The sequence below is a fragment of the Xenopus tropicalis genome, chromosome 7 (genome assembly GCF_000004195.4).
Source record: "Xenopus tropicalis strain Nigerian chromosome 7, UCB_Xtro_10.0, whole genome shotgun sequence".
NCBI classification, from domain to species: Eukaryota; Metazoa; Chordata; class Amphibia; order Anura; family Pipidae; genus Xenopus; species Xenopus tropicalis.
In genome coordinates this window covers 127,309,343-127,322,543 of record NC_030683.2, presented here as the reverse complement: position 1 = coordinate 127,322,543, position 13,201 = coordinate 127,309,343, and positions in this window count along the sequence as shown.

Here is a 13,201-nt window from a genome sequence, read left to right as displayed (position 1 = left end):
GTACTTGATCCCAACTAAGATATAATTACCCCTTATTGGGGGCAGAACAGTCCTATTGGGTTTATTTAATGGTTAAATGATTCCCTTTTCTCTGTAATATTAAAACAGTACCTGTACTTGATCCCAACTAAGATATAATTACCCCTTATTGGGGGCAGAACAGTCCTATTGGGTTTATTTAATGGTTAAATGATTCCCTTTTCTCTGTAATAATAAAACAGTACCTGTACTTGATCCCAACTAAGATATAATTACCCCTTATTGGGGCAGAACAGCCCTATTGGGTTTAATTACTGTTTAAACATTTTTTAGTAGATTTAAGGTAGGAGGTCTGAATTACAGAAAGACCCCTTATCCAAAATACCCCAGGCCCCGAGCATTCTGGATAACGGGCCCCATACCTGTGTATATTCCCACAGTCAATTACTCTAGGTACAAAGTATGTGGGAAGGTATGTACCATTATTAGTAGAACTCCCACGTGTAGCTGGCAATTCCACACCCAGCAGAGCTCCTTATTCCTAAAGTGTCGGCCATATCTATCTGCAGCATGATGGGCCAGGGGTCAGCCTTAACACCACTCCACCCCCACAAACATCCAACTGTCCACTACCTGCATAGGGAGAGGTAAGAAACTGTACTTGGATGCAGAAGCTCTGGGTTTAGAGTGCAAACAGGTAAGTCCGAGACAAGGTTCTGACATCAGCTGTTTGTATTGGGATCTATTTACTGAATGATATGAGCGGCTCCTACATGAACTTTCCAGCAGGGGAATGACTGGTTATTATAGAGTCACATCAGCTGTTTGTATTGGGATCTATTTACTGAATGATATGAGCGGCTCCTACATGAACTTTCCAGCAGGGGAATGACTGGTTATTATAGAGTCACATCAGCTGTTTGTATTGGGATCTATTTACTGAATGATATGAGCGGCTCCTACATGAACTTTCCAGCAGGGAAATGACTGGTTATTATAGAGTCACATCAGGTGTTTATATTGTTTTGGTATTGCGCGTTTGTGTTCAGGGGTGGGGGGCCCATATAAATAACTTGTGTGGGGCCGTAAAGTTTCTTTAAAAGCAGCATGCAATCCAAACCATTTACCACTTGTTTCCCTGCTGCCCTCTTGTGGCAACTGTAGATAAAGCAGGCAATAGCGGAATGAAAGCCTCTTGTTTCTGGAAGAGGTGCTTTCCTTTAAGCTTTAAAGAAACAATATGCCTGTGTCTGTGAGTGGAAACACAAAGGGAAACAAGTCTAAACAGTTCAGCGTTCCCAGATTTATTGCTTTATACCCTTTAAACAACAAACACCTTGTCCCTCCCAAAAACACATGTGCGGAGATTTCCAGCACTCGTTAGGGCTCTTGGTTTTAACACTGTATAACCACTAGAGGGCAGTGCTATGTACGGGTGTATAAGAAGGTTGCCGCAAATGATACTTTGTCAGCTTTAAAAAGGAGTGGTCCGAAACATTGGGGTTATTCATTCCATATGTGCAATAAAGGCGGTTTTATGATTATGAGCTACTGCTAAACTGTATCCAGCTGTAGGTGTGCGTATGAAGTGTCACATTGGTTCCTAGTTTCCATTCAGCATCAAGGAAATGGTCACATGACCATGTTTTTTTCGGGGCTGTGGAGTCGGTAGATAAATTCTCCGACTCCGACTCCTCAGTTTTTAATATGCTAATGCAGTGCTGTCCAACTGGCGGCCCACTTTAAATGGTATCAGTACTGAGATTAACTGCATGGTTCTCACCTCAGATTCAGGCTGTAATCCCTCTGTATTGTTTAAACATCTAATCCCCTGTACTGTTCACACCTTTTAATCTATGCATTGTTCCCCCCCTGCAGTGTTCACACCTCAGGCTCAGGCTGTAATCACCCACATTGTTAGTCTGTTCACACCTCAGACATTGTAAGTACTGCCTGACCTATGCTGCCTGTGTATAGGCAGCATAGGGAAGGCAGAGTATGGCACATAGGCAGCATAGGGCAGGGAGGGTATGGCACAAACAGGCAGCATAGGGCAGGGAGGGTATTGAACACACAGGCAGCATATGACAGGCAGAGTATGGCACACACAGGCAGGGTAGGGCAGAGTGTGGCACACACAGGCAGCATATGGCAGGGAGAGTATGGCACACACACACACAGGCAGGGTAGGGCAGAGTATGGCACACACAGGCAGCATATGGCAGGGAGAGTATGGCACACACACACAGGCAGGGTAGGGCAGAGTATGGCACACACGGGCAGCATATGGCAGGCAGAGTATGGCACACACAGGCAGGGTAGGGCAGAGTATGGCGCACACACAGGCAGGGTAGGGCAGAGTATGGCACACACAGGCAGCATATGACAGGCAGAGTGTGTCACAGAGGCAGGGTAGGGCAGAGTATGGCACACACAGGCAGCATATGGCAGGCAGAGTATGGCACACACAGGCAGAGTAGGGCAGAGTATGACACAGGCAGCATAGGGCAGGGAGAGTATGGCACACAGGCAGCATAGGGCAGGGAGAGTATGGCACACAGGCAGCATAGGGCAGGGAGAGTATGGCACACAGGCAGCATAGGGCAGGGAGAGTATGGCACACACAGGCAGCATAGGGCAGGCAGAGTATGGCACACACAGGTAGCGTAGGGCAGGCAGAGTGCTGCCTGTGTGTGCCATATACTCTTTCTACCCTATGGTGCCTGTGGGAGGTGAACCTGGCAGGGGTTTGTTGTGGGAGTTTGTTAGCAGTTGGAAATAGCCATTAAATGGTCCCCAAGGTGTGTAAGTATGAGCTGGGAGTTGCTGTGCTATCCACAGGGGAGGAGGAGTCATGGATTTTAGGGTGTGTCTTAATATGACATAATAATTTTTTCACATATGAATGATGGTTGATATCCCTGCAGTGAGGACCAAGCCTTTGGGTTTTTGCTGCACTACCACCATTGTGATAAAATGGGTGTGGTTTGAAGTGGGTGTGGTTTAAAAGGGGGGAGTGGTCAAAACTGGCTTCCATTAGCGGCCCTCCACCATGTATGCGCGAGAAATTCCGGCCCTCGGCACCGCAGAAGTTGGACAGCACTGTGCTAATGTATTTTATACATCCAGGAAGGGGCAGGTGGGAAGGGGCACTTAAAACACGGCTGAACTGATAATAAACTGATAGACAATTGTATCTATACTCCTACTCCTAATGATTTCCCTAGAATCCCATAGTCATGTTTAAAGTTTAAGCTAACATTACAGCTGAATTACAGCAGTTTTTGAAATGTTTTAAAGTCTTAAACTATGGACTATCTATTCCCTTCACGTATACAGGTATTTCTAGTTATCAGTGGGAGTTAGGCTGGGTTCCCAGTGGGCACTGGGTTCCCTGTAACAGAGGAACCCGACGCAGTGGAGCTGCCGCACCGTAACTGTGCGTTACGTCCCATTTAGTGAAGCATACAGCCAATGAAAAGCATTCATGGTCACTCAACGTGTTGGTTTATACACTGCGTGCATTGGGCTTTATTCTTATAGCAGAGAAGTCATTAATTATGACTGTTTGTGAAATGGGACATTAAAACTTGCTTTACTTTTTTTTTTTTATTCCCATTTAAATTTAGTAGGAGTCGGAGTCGGTTCATTTTTTGCCGACTCCGACTCCAGGTACCCAAACTTGCCTTCGACTCCGACTCCACAGCCCTGGTTTTTTTTACTGATTTGGTCCCCCACACGCTGGGCGCAAAAATAAACTACCCCGATCATATGGCCTCAGGGCCAACGATTCCATCATAGGCCTACTGTGACCAGGGCCATGCTGGGTTTTTGTTCCACCATGTAGTTTTATAAAAGTCCTCTTCCTTATTGTACGACCAGGCTTATCTTGAAACGATTGTTTAAAAGTCCTATTTGTCCATCGTCGAAAATGACCATTTTGATAAACGATATCGTCCAGGCGAAGGAAGGAAAACTACCCGCTTGGTCCTGCAGACACTTGGACAATGGATACGTTTTATTGTTAATAAAAATTTTCAAACCTGCCCGATTTTCTGATGTCGGATCAAAAATCTCTATATGTAGGATCGTTCAGTGCCAATTAACCTTGCGATAATCAACGGATTATCAACGGATTTCAATCCGACAACAATCATACGAAAGTGACGTCCCGGAAATGCATTGTAGGTGCCCCAAAGGATACAGTCGGCAATCCATGCACAGGTATTATCATTATCCAACCAAGATTTTCTAACCTGACCGATCGCCCTGGTACAACATTTATCGAGACTGGTCCGATTGCCATCTTGGAGTCAGGAAGGAATTTTTTCCCAACTGGGGCAAATTAGAGAGGCTTCAGATGGGGTTTTTGCCTTCCTCTGGGGCAACTAGCAGTTAGGCAGGTTATATATAGGCATATGTCTTTTTTCAACCTAACTTACTATGTTACAATAATTCGGAGCCCACGCGCGGCCCAAAAATCGTACAAAATGTAAGTATTGGCGAATGTATGGCCGGCTTTAGGGTGGGAGGACCCAATACACGGAGAGGGTAAGGGTTCTCACCCAAAATGGCTGCTCTGTTGGATCTCTGAGCTCAGGGGATATGTAGAGAATATGTAGAGAGCACCATATGCTGTACGTGGCAGATGTTTAGTCTCTTCTCTTTTTATTATCAGCTTTGGAATGTTCTGAACCGTCGCTGTGATTACCTTCTTCACCAATGGATCATCGCCCTTACACCACCCTTCTTTCAGTCAATATATAGATTTGTTGGGTAAACGTCCCTCGTAGTGTTGGAGGACAAGGCGTTCCCTGTGTTGACAATGACGGGCGCCAGATCGAGGGGCCCCACAGTTATACTTGCCTTATGGTCTGACCCAATAGGCTTGTCCGTAAGGCTATTGCTCATCAAGCTTGGGAGATAGAGTTCTGCTTAAACCTAAAGCTTTCAATAGCGCTCTCTGCATCAGAGGAGCTGAAATTCCAGTTTAAGAATTGCACTCAATAGTAAGAAATCCAAGTCCAAGTCACCAACCTTCTCCCCTGGTGGTCACACAATTGTGTTTTTACCTGATTTGGTCAAAATCAGGTAGGGACCTACCAAGACCCGTCGATTAATATTTGGCCCAGCTGTTAGATTGCCCCCATATACAGGCTAATAAACTACCCCAACGTGCAGACATTTAAAACAGTTGCATCCCTAATAATAACTATATATAAAGGGCTTCGTAGGTCTGTTAAACGTATATCAACCAATCACAGAGCAAAAAACATAGCCAATAGGAGAAAAGAGTGAGTCTGTGTATGTTATGATATACACAGGGCACAGGGTAGCTGGAAATAACAGACACGGAAGTCTAAGGGGCCACTTACTAAATGTCAGATTTTCATTTCATGAGTTGGAAAAAACAAGTTGCGACTTTTTAGAGATTCACTGTGCGTTACAGCGGTTAAATCTGATTCCGACAGTTCCAAAAAAGTTGAGGTTTCTATGCGACAATTAGAAAAAGTTGCATGTTTGTGACTTTTCTGCAGCTTTTTCCTTCACTGACTTTTCTAGACTATTTGGTAAATGTCAGAAATGTTCCGGAATCCTCTCGTTCAGTAATCGGCCGGATTGGCCTATGTGCTGTTTGCTATAAGGAATACAGGTGATTAATAGATTATATAGTGAGAGTTACAGTCGATTTATTGATTCGCTCTGTAAATGTTCCTGCAGGACAAGGCGTTGCCTGTGTTGACACTGATGGGGCCACACCTAGGGGGCCCCCATGTATACTTGCCCTTATGGCCTGGCCCAATACATTTAATAGAAATACTGATAAATCACTGATCAGACTTGGAGATGGAGGGTTCTCATTGGTTCTCATTGCGTGATACAAAGGGTATTTTAACTTCAGGGCTTCAATTGGCTCCTCCCGTCCTGCATTACTATTTCCAACCTTACCATTATTTTTAATAAAGAAATCTTACAACACCAATCTGTACCTGTACCCACAGTAACCAACCCCATTGCCCCAAACCTGTACCTGTGCCAGCAGCAGCCGACCTTATTGCCCCCAATCTGTACCCGTGCCAGCAGCAGCCGACCATATTGCCCCCAATCTGTACCCGTGCCAGCAGCAGCCGACCATATTTCCCCCAATCTGTACCCGTGCCAGCAGCAGCCGACCATATTTCCCCCAATCTGTACCCGTGCCAGCAGCAGCCGACCTTATTGCCCCCAATCTGTACCCGTGCCAGCAGCAGCCGACCATATTGCCCCCAATCTGTACCCGTGCCAGCAGCAGCCGACCATATTTCCCCCAATCTGTACCCGTGCCAGCAGCAGCCAACCATATTTCCCCCAATCTGTACCCGTGCCAGCAGCAGCCGACCATATTTCCCCCAATCTGTACCTGTGCCAGCAGCAGACGACCATATTGCCCCCAATCTGTACCCGTGCCAGTGGCAGCCGACCATATTGCCCCAATCTGTACCCGTGCCAGCGGCAGCCGACCATATTGCCCCAATCTGTACCTGTGCCAGCGGCAGCCGACCATATTGCCCCCAATCTGTACCCGTGCCAGCGGCAGCCGACCATATTGCCCCCAACCTGTACCCGTGCCAGCGGCAGCCGACCATATTGCCCCCAATCTGTACCCGTGCCAGCAGCAGCCGACCATATTGCCCCCAATCTGTACCCGTGCCAGCGGCAGCCGACCATATTGCCCCCAACCTGTACCCGTGCCAGCAGCAGCCGACCATATTGCCCCCAATCTGTACCCGTGCCAGCAGCAGCCGACCATATTGCCCCAATCTGTACCCGTGCCAGCAGCAGCCGACCATATTGCCCCAATCTGTACCCGTGCCAGCAGCAGCCGACCATATTGCCCCAATCTGTACCCGTGCCAGCAGCAGCCGACCACATTGCCCCAATCTGTACCCGTGCCAGCAGCAGCCGACCACATTGCCCCAATCTGTACCCGTGCCAGCAGCAGCCGACCATATTGCTCCAATCTGTACCCGTGCCAGCAGCAGCCGACCATATTGCCCCAATCTGTACCCGTGCCAGCAGCAGCCAATCCCTCATATTGCCCCCCATCTGTACCTGTGCCAGCAGCAGCCGACCTTATTGCCCCCATCTGTACCTGTGCCAGCAGCAGCCAACCATATTGCCCCCCATCTGTACCTGTGCCAGCAGCAGCCGACCATATTGCCCCCAATCTGTACCTGTGCCAGCAGCAGCCGACCATATTGCCCCCAATCTGTACCTGTGCCAGCAGCAGCCAACCATATTGCCCCCATCTGTACCTGTGCCAGCAGCAGCCGACCATATTGCCCCCAATCTGTACCTGTGCCAGCAGCAGCCGACCATATTGCCCCCCATCTGTACCTGTGCCAGCGGCAGCCGACCATATTGCCCCCAATCTGTACCCGTGCCAGCAGCAGCCGACCATATTGCCCCCAATCTGTACCTGTGCCAGCAGCAGCCGACCATATTGCCCCCAATCTGTACCTGTGCCAGCGGCAGCCGACCATATTGCCCCCAATCTGTACCTGTGCCAGCAGGAGACGACCATATTGCCCCCAATCTGTACCCGTTCCAGCAGCAGCCGACTTTATTGCCCCCAATCTGTACCTGTGCCAGCAGGAGACGACCATATTGCCCCCAATCTGTACCCGTTCCAGCAGCAGCCGACTTTATTGCCCCCAATCTGTACCTGTGCCAGCAGCAGCCGACCATATTGCCCCCAATCTGTACCTGTGCCAGCAGCAGCCGACCATATTGCCCCCAATCTGTATCCGTGCCAGCAGCAGCTGACCTTATTGCCCCCAATCTGTACCCCGCCTTGTACATCGCTTGGGTCACAGCGAAGGTCAGAGGGGGTTGGGGCGGGCGGTTTATTAAAGCAAAAGACCATTAAAGGCCAAGGAAACCAAGGGTAAAAAAGAAACAAACAAACAAATATATATATATATATTTTCCCCATAAACCCATAAAAGGGTGGCCTGCAATGATTGCGCCCATTGGCCTACTATGTTATGGTATTCCCTTATTGCTCCCACTACTGGTATCAGACTAACAGGCCAACAGTTCTCTGGCTGGATCCCTTTATGAATAACGGTACTACATTCCCAAATTTCTAGGCTCTGTGCCAGATATTGGTAGATATGTTATTAGAATCGGCTCTATTACAAATAAACCTTTATAAGTTGGACAGAAACAACTGCAAGTAACCAACCAACCTTCTCCCCTGGTGGGGACACAACTGTTTTTACCTCATCTGGTCTAAATCAGGTAGGGACCTACCAAGACCCGTCAATTAATATTTGGCCCAGCTGTTAGATTGCCCCATATACAGGCCAATAAACTACCCAAACATGGAGACATTTTTTTTTGATTCTCTGACAAATCTTCTGTCCCCTTTAAAATAAAGTCACATGACACGCAGCCATTTTGCTTCAATGCAAAGTTCTTGTTACGTTTCCATATCAACATGTGTGTGTTTTGTCATTCTATATTATTGTTTTATCACAAATATCTCTGACTCCCAGTTCAGGAGCTTGGCTACTTATCTCTCAAGTCAAACAACAGCTGGGGTACTGGGCGGTCACGGGTAGCGGCTGACAGGCAAACATACAGATAAACATACAGAATCGATTACAGAAAATATAGGGCAGGTCAGATGGTGGGGGCCAAACAGGACCATGTTGGATCCTTGTTCCTCTGTTCTGGGCCAGCCTTGCCCTCTGCAGCCTTCATCTGGGAGAATTCCATGCAATGATGGGGCCTGAGCCCACAAATCCTCTTTATTTTCCCAAACAGGAAGTGCTCCAGCAGCCATTTTAGGAGCATTCTTGGAAAACGATCATGTGTTTTAGTTTAACTTGAAACAGGGTAAAATAGAAAACAATGATGGGATTAACTTCCCCTTGAAACTGGGTGAAATAGAAAACAATGATGGGATGAATTTACCCTTGAAACTGGGTAGAATAGAAAACAACGATGGGATTAATTTACCCTTGAAACTGTGTGAAATAGAAAACAATGATGGGATTAATTTACCCTTGAAACTGGGTGAAATAGAAACAATGATGGGATTAATTTACCCTTGAAACTGGGTGAAATAGAAAACAATGATGGGATGAACTTCCCCTTGAAACTGGGTGAAATAGGAAACAATGATGGGATGAACTTCCCCTTGAAACTGGGTGAAATAGGAAACAATGATGGGATTAACTTCCCCTTGAAACTGGGTGAAATAGGAAACAATGATGGGATGAACTTCCCCTTGAAACTGGGTGAAATAGGAAACAATGATGGGATTAACTTCCCCTTGAAACTGTGTGAAATAGAAAACAATGATGGGATTAACTTCCCCTTGAAACTGTGTGAAATAGGAAACAATGATGGGATGAACTTCCCCTTGAAACTGGGTGAAATAGGAAACAATGATGGGATGAACTTCCCCTTGAAACTGGGTGAAATAGAAAACAATGGTTTCATTTCCCCTTCTTGAAAATATCTAGAAGTAGAAAAACAAATACTTGTTAAATTAAATGTGCCCCTTAATGTATTAATCTGGTTTGGAACAGTTCCCTAAGCCCTGCCCCCTGTTCCCCTGCTGATCTGGCTGTCTACTTTGAGACACAAATAAATGTAACAGTATCCGCCTGTCCTCAGCCTGCCTTCAGCCTGCCTCCTCCCAATCCCACAATTCCCTGCTGCGCACGTGATTCCAATAAGGAAAGGAACATCCCAGTGCAATGCATTGTGGGTTATGTAGTTCCTGCATGCTGTCTGTAAGCTGTGGAGGAGTTGTTACAATCTATAACATCAGTGTTTTAGTCCCTCCTCCCCTGCCAGGATTTCAAATGATGCAGAAAGAGAAGAACAGTTTTGCAGCTGGATTTCAGCCTATAAAATGGTATTTATTCCTACTTTGTGAAGGAACAGGTTGAAGCTGAGTTAGCACTAGGCAGGGGGCCAAAAATTAGCACCGGAAACCGCCACCTGTAAGATCTTGAGAGAAAATGAAGGTCGCCCCCCCCCCCCCCACCCCGTCTGCTGTACCGGCAGATATTTAGCCCCTTTTATTTATATTTCTATTATCTGTGTTGATACAGGAAATGGAACGTTCTACATTAGCCGATACGGGGATCACCTTCCCACCATATCACAGAGTTACCGGATAGATTGTATAGCGAGGGTCAATATATTGATTCATTCAGTCAACTTCCCTCCTAGTGTTGGAGGACAAAGCGCTTCCCACATCTAGGGGCCCCTATTTATTCCTGCCTTATGGTCTGACCCAATGCATTTATCAGATATGTTATTGCTTGAAAGGGGTGGTTAATGTTTAGTGTGTTATACAGTGGCCAATTCTAAGCAATTATTTAATTGCTCTGCCCCAATAAGGGGTAATTATATCTTAGTTGGGATCAAGTACAGGTACTGTTTTATTATTACAGAGAAAAGGGAATCATTTAACCATTAAATAAACCCAATAGGGCTGTTCTGCCCCCAATAAGGGGTAATTATATCTTAGTTGGGATCAAGTACAGGTACTGTTTTATTATTACAGAGAAAAGGGAATCATTTAACCATTAAATAAACCCAATAGGGCTGTTCTGCCCCAATAAGGGGTAATTATATCTTAGTTGGGATCAAGTACAGGTACTGTTTTATTATTACAGAGAAAAGGGAATCATTTAACCATTAAATAAACCCAATAGGGCTGTTCTGCCCCCAATAAGGGGTAATTATATCTTAGTTGGGATCAAGTACAGGTACTGTTTTATTATTACAGAGAAAAGGGAATCATTTAACCATTAAATAAACCCAATAGGACTGTTCTGCCCCAATAAGGGGTAATTATATCTTAGTTGGGATCAAGTACAGGTACTGTTTTATTATTACAGAGAAAGGGGAATCATTTAAATATGAAATAAATCCAATAGGGCTGTTCTGCCTGCTTTGATTATTTCCTTATAATGGAGTCTATGAAACACGGCCTTCCTGTACTTCAGAACTTTCTGGATAACAGGTTTCCTGGATAACAGATTCCCCACCTGCATTTGCAACAGTGGAAAACCAAAATAGTGGGAAACGGTCAGATGAGATACAGTTTAACGTCATATTATCATGGACATAGATATAGAAAAAGAATAAATAATGCCATTTTGGAAAGGACTACAAAGAGAATAAATGTACATCAACCAATCGCAAAGCAAAAACACATAGCCAATAGGAGAAAAGAGTAAAAACCACCTATCACAGTGCCTAATATTATTAGGTGAGAAACTCATATTAATGGGTTACTCTGGAGAGAAATGTTCAATGAAAATGTTATAATATACACAGGGCACAGGGCAGATGCGGAATGCCACATCCACTATTGGGTTTAATATTCTAAAAAATGTTCCGATATAGTGATGAGTGAAATTTTTTCCGCTCATCAGTAATCTGCTTGATTGCCGCACCTATTGTTTGCTATAAGGAATACAGGTGATTAGATAGATTATATAGTAAGAGTCACAGTCGATTTATTGATTCGCTCTGTAAATGTTGCCTGTGTTGACACTGATGGGGCCACACCTAGGGGCCCCGCATGTATACTTGCCCTTATGGCCTGGCCCAATACATTAATCAAAGGAAACACTGATGAATCACTGATTAAGCTCAGAAACGGGGGGTTCCCATTGGGGTGTATGATGGGTATTTGAACCCTCACAATATAATGAGATATTATTAACATTATTACACTGAAAACTAAATGCCATGATATTTATGGGGTATTTTTTATTTCTACACAGCAAATAATTTCCTCTGCCATTTAAACTTTTATTCATGAACCAACAAATGTATTTGTAGCTGTAATATTGGTGTGTAGGCGCCATCTCAGTGCCTTGTGCCTGAGTCTGAGCTTTCAGCCAGCGCTACCCATTAGAACTGCTTTCAGCTAACCTATTGTTTCTCCTACTCCCATGTAACTGGAGGAGTCCCAAGCCGGACTTGGATTTCTTACTATTGAGTGCTATTCTGATACCTACTGGGAGCTGCTATCTTGCTCCCTTCCCATTGTTCTGCTGATCGGCTGCTGGGGGTGAGGGGGGGGGATATCACTCCAACTTGCAGCGCAGCAGTAAAGTGTGCCTGAGTCTGAGCTTTCAGAAGGAGCCAGCGCTACACATTAGAACTGCTTTCAGCTAACCTACTGTTTCTCCTACTCCCATGTAACTGGAGGAGTCCCAAGCCGGACTTGGATTTCTTACTATTGAGTGCTATTCTGATACCTACTGGGAGCTGCTATCTTGCTCCCTTCCCATTGTTCTGCTGATCGGCTGCTGGGGGTGAGGGGGGGGATATCACTCCAACTTGCAGCACAGCAGTAAAGTGTGACTCACGTTTATCAGAGCACAGGTCACATGGCTGTTGCACTATGGGAAATGAAGAATATGGCTTGCCCCATAGGGAAAACAGATTACATTGCAGGATTCTGCTGGAGAAGCGCTATTAACCCTTCAGGTAACAAACATGACAGTATTCCTTTAAACTTTACACCCCCCCCCCCCCCCCCCCCCACATATACCTTTTCAGCGCTGGGGCCCTTCTGGGAATTTGCTAGAGAAACCCAAACATTAACAAAACAGAACAAACAAGAATGCAGCACACATGCTCACATATAGAACATTCCCAGCTACAGTAGCGCTAATCAGTAGTCAGGATTGGTTGAGGCCCCATACACCCATTCATTGCCGAGACGTATGGAAATGCCACCAATTTAGATGATTATTATTAATTTGATAATAAAATTTGCCAAGTTAAAGGCAGCGAGTGAGATATCACCCCATTACTCAATGTCCATGGCACTATTTTCCCCAGATTCTCTGGGCTGTGCCTGATGGTGAGCTCACATGCTGCAGGGCCCATGTATTGTATTATTATGGTTCTAACTTTTTTAAATTTAGATCTGCCCCCTACTCTACATTGCTTTCCTCAAACTTGCATTTTATTTGCTCTAAAGCTCTAAAGCCTGTTGAACTGAATTTTCCCACTGCCAAAATCTTATTCCTGCCTTCTTGTTGACCTTTGCCTTTTCAAGAATTGTATCATTTGCTGCCTGCCCTGACACCGTGACCTGGAAGCAGATGATTGCTGCCTGCCTTGACCCTTTGGCATGGATACAGATAATTGCTGCCTGCCTTAACTTTATGGGTGGATGCAGATGATTGCT